We start from the raw sequence: 6,038 nt of genomic DNA, 5'->3' as shown, positions 1-6,038 counted from the left end.
TGCTTCCCTCTTTACAAATGCTAGAGAGAACCATGCTGACCCTGTTATGAAAGAAACAAAACCAAAACAAAACAAAAACCTCAAATGGGCAGCCTCAGGAAGGCTTGTGATGATAAAGTGGTTATTAATCTGAGTGCAAAATGTGCTCAGGGCATTTACTTTAAGCCACAAATAAAAATGGGAAGCTGAGCTCAGTTGAGCATGAACATATTTAGAAAGGAGATGTTGCATGGCTCTAAGTCAGGTATTTTGTATTAATTCTGTGAACAACTGCTAGATCTCACAAAAGTCCCCAAAAGTATTTTGCAAAGGAAAAACGCAGACCTTTCATGATTGCCTTGACATGTTCAAGACACCTATATTGGGTTTTTTTGGGCTCATCACCATTAACAAAACCACAGACTTAAAATACCTCGATCTGTACCTGCACAAAACCCATTACAGTATCTTAGAAACAAAATCTGAGGCTTTTCTTTATGTCAAGTAGTAAACTGCTTACAGTGACAGTACCACTGAGTAAACTGAAGATAAATTTCTTTTCTCAGAGTCATCCATACAAAAGCTTTGCATCACTTGAGCTCCTCAATAACATCTCTAAATCTAAATGTGGCACCGAAATCAGTGTGGAACAATACTGATCATGACCTTACAACCCAGGAATGATGTTCTAGTTAAAGCTGTTCCCAGGGGCTCTGGAATTGTGTCCAGTCCCTGGGGCTTCCTCTGGGACCTCAGGACTGGTGCCTTTTCTCTGTACTCCATTTCCCACAAGGAAAGTGGGGATAAACCAGTAACATCTGGCTTGTTTAGACAGTATTTTCTTTGGGAAGAGATTAATTTCCCACCATGTAATTTCATGTCTTAGGCAAAGTGGCCCAAGATTTTGTTTGGAGCTCCAAACCACTAATAAAGTAAAATCAACATGAAATGCCAAGAGAGCCCTTTGGTCACCCCTGCAACAATGTTCCAAATGAAAAAATCATTAAATAACATATGAAATCAAGTGTCTGAAAATTATTACCTGTTAATTTAAATGCATATGTATAAAATTTATCAAATATCCTCCTGCATATGTACTACTATTCCATATGAAAATATGCAAACTTTTCTCTTTTTTAATGACTTACTAAAAGTTTTTTTTTAAATGTCACTAGAGACAAAGCTGTAAGCATGCTGTATGAACATAGTGTAATCACAATGCCTGAGTCAGAACTTGAATTGTTACACTTGGTACAAAATGAAGAAATCTGCATTTCATACAAATGCCTCCCAGCAAGTCAGTATTAAACGTGATTCTACAACACTACACCAGAGATGGTTGACAGTCCTGAAGTGCTAAAGAACATTATTAATATTCTAGAAATTAAACTCCCAGTTAGGAAATGGCAGATACAAAATTGGAACATGGAGTCCTATTTAATCTTTATTGGGCACATACTGGAGAACAGTGCCTTTAATTTAATATCCACACTTCATCACTTCTTAAGTATTTAAGGCCAAGAGAAATTATTTGATCATTCTGTATATAAATGACTGACATTTCATCATTATTCTTGGACTGAGTCCAAAAATCTCACACTTGACAGAACCATCAATCCCAGAAAATGTGTTCCTGAAGACAATCACAGAACCACTGGATTTGAAAATCTCCAAGATCATAAAATGCCACATCTGAACAAACATTTCCACGTCAACTGAACCATGGCACCAAGTGCCATGTCTGTTGCTTCTTGAACACCTCCAGGGATGGTGACTCCATCCCTGGGCAGCCCCTTCCATTACCTGACAGCCCTTTCTGTGAAGAAATTCTTGCTGATGTCCAACCTCAACCTCCCCTGGCACAGCTCGAGGCCATTTCCTCTCATCCTGCCACAGGTTATCTGGGAGAAGAGACTGACCTCAAACTGGCTCCTTTCAGGGAGTTGCAAAGAATGAGGTCCCATGGGATAGAGAATTCACCATACCCTTGGACAGGTGTTCCAGTGCCTAATCCCTCTAAACAAGGTGCCTAATTTACACTTTGGTTTGTGCTTTCATATTATAGGGGCTGGTTCCTATCATCCTTTTCTCAGAAAAGCACCCAGCTTCCCTTACTCAGTTATCAAGTCCACTCAAACTACTTTTTCTGAAAAATTAAGCAGCCAGAGATCCTTAAGTCTTACACACTAAACCATTAAAAAAATCTAAAAATCATTGTTGTAGCCTCTCCTCATCTCCAAATATTAGTACCTTTAGGAAGGGAGGTACCAAAGCAGTGTGCCCACCTCAGGAGCAGCCTCAAGCCCTGTTAAATCACTGCTGTATTTTAACAGCCACAGATCACAGAAGTCCTTTGCAAACACAAAATTATTTTTCATTTCATAAGGTGTCCCTTCCATCCAACAGACATTGCTGTTTCCTTTCACTCCTTGGCCAGTTCTTCACTGCTCTGTGCACCTCTGTTCCTGTCCCAGAGCACCCTGGAGAAGAGCAGCTCCTGGCCAAGTGCTGAAGCCTGGTCTCAAGTGCACCTTCTGATGAAATGTCCCTTTTGGAGGTCCCATGAAGGAGGGACAAGCATGACCTAGACCAATCAGCAGGAAAGCAACAGCAGCCAAATCTAGAGTACAAGGATTCCTTAGATGGCATGGAGTCAAATCAGCACGATTTGAGTGACCTACCAAAACATTCGTGTTCCCAGAGAGTTTCATGTATCTGCAGCAAGACTTGACCTGCACAAGGCCTAGGCTGTGCCTGCAAGACACTTTCTAGTTTCCTTTAGGAAGCATCCACATTTTACTACAATGCACTGCCTGTATTCCTATTCCTTATCTTTACTCTTGCAGAAACCAGACCAGTCACTATGGCACAGTGTGAGATATGTAGGCTAACACCAACTATAGATTCATTTGTGTATAATCCCTTTCTGTTAGACAGGTGTGTATAAAAAGCTTCATTCACTGCTATTCTGATCTTGTCACAACCTCTCATGTGCACAAATCTCTATCTCCTAAGTGTAAGGAAAGCTGGATTCATAGTAATTGTTCAGTATGTGCTTATTATTCAGACTGTATTAATGAATATTTTAACTGGAGATTAGGCTGAGGTGTGATTTCCACAAGATAAGAAATAGATTTGCCATGCTCTATTTTACCATTGTAATGGAAGTGTGCCCCACAATACCGTATTTCTTAATTCTTTCATTCAAACTCTGGATGACACAGGGTTACAAAAATCTCACTGAGAAAGTTGTGGACTTGCTGGAAGGCTCCAAAGAAAAAAAAAAAGGCTCAGAAAACACAGGCTGTGAGGAAAGATTGAGAAACTGGGTTGTTAAACCTTGAGATAGGAGAGCAGAAATGACATGATAATGACTTTCCAAAACACAGAACAGTACAACATCTAAGAAAGTAATAAAATGTGGACAGGATAAAGAGTCAGTTTAAATGAAGTTGAGTTGAACACTGAGGGAAGTCTAACGACTTAATGGTCAGGACAGCAAAGCACTGGAATAAGTTTGAGTTTGTGGAGCCTCTCCCCATGGAGAAACTACAAATGGGTCACACAGATACACTAGGATTGGCAGAGATGGTAATAATAATTCCCTGAGAAATGACGTGTCTGGCAGCTCCTCTGCTGACATGAAGTTTCTAACTAAGTTGTGGTTATGTATGTTTATGCAGAATTATCTATGAAAGGGTCAGAACAGGTGACTCCTGGGAACCAGAATGAATTTTTACTTGTCCTCCATGGCTGCAAAATCTTCTGAACTGGCTGGGTATTACCTGAAGCTTTAGAATCCAGCTGGTTGTACAGCTACAAAGCCTGGGATTCATACTGAGAAAGCTAAAGAATATTTCACAATTTCAGACCCCAAATTCTGTCAATTACCAGAGGGGATAGAATTTGATTCTTGTAATGGGAAGAATAAAACTTGCCAAAGTAATGCCATAAACACTGTCAGCTGCTAAGAAGGGTGACCTTTTTCTACCTTTATAGCAGGAGACAGTGTACCTGACAACATGCAGACAAGGAAGGTGGGACAGAGTGTGAAGTGAAAAGGGAACAGCTTTGCTGCAGGCAAGAAAGGTGCAGCTAGAATTAGAAAGAGCTCACACTTTGGTCGATAAAGCCATGTAGAGACATTGTGAAATCTGGCCTGGGGATGGCCTTGAAGGACCTTTATAACACAAAATGAACCCTCCACCAGCAGATAGCTGGGTGTGAAGGAGACCTAGATGGGAAACTAAAAACCTGGGGGTTGGTGTACATAGGGAGGAAGATATGCATTTCTGAGGGAGACAGTTCAGGTCCATGACAATCCCTTAGGATGCCCTCCAAGGGAGGGACAGAGCAGCACACACATAAACAGTGTGTGGGTATTTAAAGGAACAAGGTAGTGCATACCATGATCCCTTCCCTGATTTATCAGCATATATCCCATGTGCAGCTTCAAGACACCAGTAGTTGAATCCTCCTCACAAGAGTGAAAGGGACACTTCCAAATTCTACCAAATTTCTTGTGATCAGGTTGAAGAGCTCATGAAGCCTGGCTGCTCTGGAAGGATGTCTGCAAAGAGACACTGATCATATGGACGGTTCAGCTGCAGAGCCAGTGCCTGCCTTACAGCACAGGGAAAGCCTGCAGGCTATGCCCCTGGCAAGGTGGCTGCTGCTTACTCCTGTTCTTTCTCCATTCAATCTCACAACAAACAACTTCAGAATGAAGCCTTACCTTACCTGGAGCAGAACCCAAAGCAAAATAACCAGACTTAATATATAAGCTATAAAGCACCGAAAATCAAGAATTAATGTGTGAGACCTATTGGTCAAGTCAAATGACCAAGTTATGAGGATGCCAGGACAAGTGACTAAGACAACTTTAGTCTCAGTATAAGCGCTGTGAGTGCAGAATGCACACTGTAATAGAGCTATGATCCCAGTCCAGCCTGGCATTGCTGGCACAGGTACAAGAAAGCACAGCCCTGAGTACCTGAATTTGTGTTGCCTACAGCTGAGGATTTGTAACATTGTTTGGACAGACCATATTTCAGAACACAACATATTATCTGTACATGTCCTGTTCTTACCTCTTTGGTACCCTGTCCTTGAGGAAAGGCATGACAATAACACAACTGGAAAAGAACACATTTTGCCTTACCTTTGTCAAAAGGCTGTTGGGGAGAAAAGGGAAGGAAAAATAACATATAAACAAAATATAAAAGTGTCTGGAGTACTGCTACTGCTCCTTTTACAACCCAAACCCTGAGAACAAATTGAGCATCCTTGCACTAATTTCAAAGAGCAGCTCTTTCCACCCCCTCCCCGTGCCCAGCACGCCGTGCTCTGTGTCACCACACAGCGGCACTCTGCCCACACATTTCCCAGAGGGAAACCTGCACGTTTTTTCCCCATTACCAAGATAGCCACAAGCATTTGTGCTCAATGCTGAGCAGGCAGGGCTTTCAGAAACTACCAGCACTGAAACACACAACGTGGAACCCGCAGAGATGGTCAAGCACCTGCTTTGACAGCACAAGCATTAGCTGATTACAAGCTGTTAGAAAGCAAACACTAGGAAAATCTGATTTTAAAACTGCTGGGAAATCTATTTTTAGGATCTTTTTTCTTTCCACCTTCTTCTCTGCACACTTCAACTGCACTTCAACATTCTGGCAATACCATTTTGAGATCTCAGGTACTTCACACCACTTCTCTTCCGTAATTCCAGCAGCACCACTCTAAACTCTGCTAGACCATTTATTCTCCATAACTTCCTTAGAGGAAAAGCCCCAAGGACTCCCAAGCAGATACCTATGCACCAAAACACCACTCTGCTAGACACAGAGTTAAAGGTGACAGTAATAGTGTGCTGATAGGACTGTGCCAGAGAAACAGGACTGAGTAAGGGGGAGTGACAAAAGTAGAAACTAGCTGGAAAAGAGCTGTTCATACAGGCTTTCCTGAGAAGGGTTGATTTTTCTCCTTAAGTCCAAGGCCAAATGCAAGACTTGATCTTTATGACCTAAACATGACACACACCTTGCACAGAGACAAGA

This window comes from Sturnus vulgaris, chromosome 11 (genome assembly GCF_052056855.1).
Source record: "Sturnus vulgaris isolate bStuVul1 chromosome 11, bStuVul1.hap1, whole genome shotgun sequence".
Taxonomy (NCBI): Eukaryota; Metazoa; Chordata; class Aves; order Passeriformes; family Sturnidae; genus Sturnus; species Sturnus vulgaris.
Note: the sequence above shows the minus strand (reverse complement) of the source record.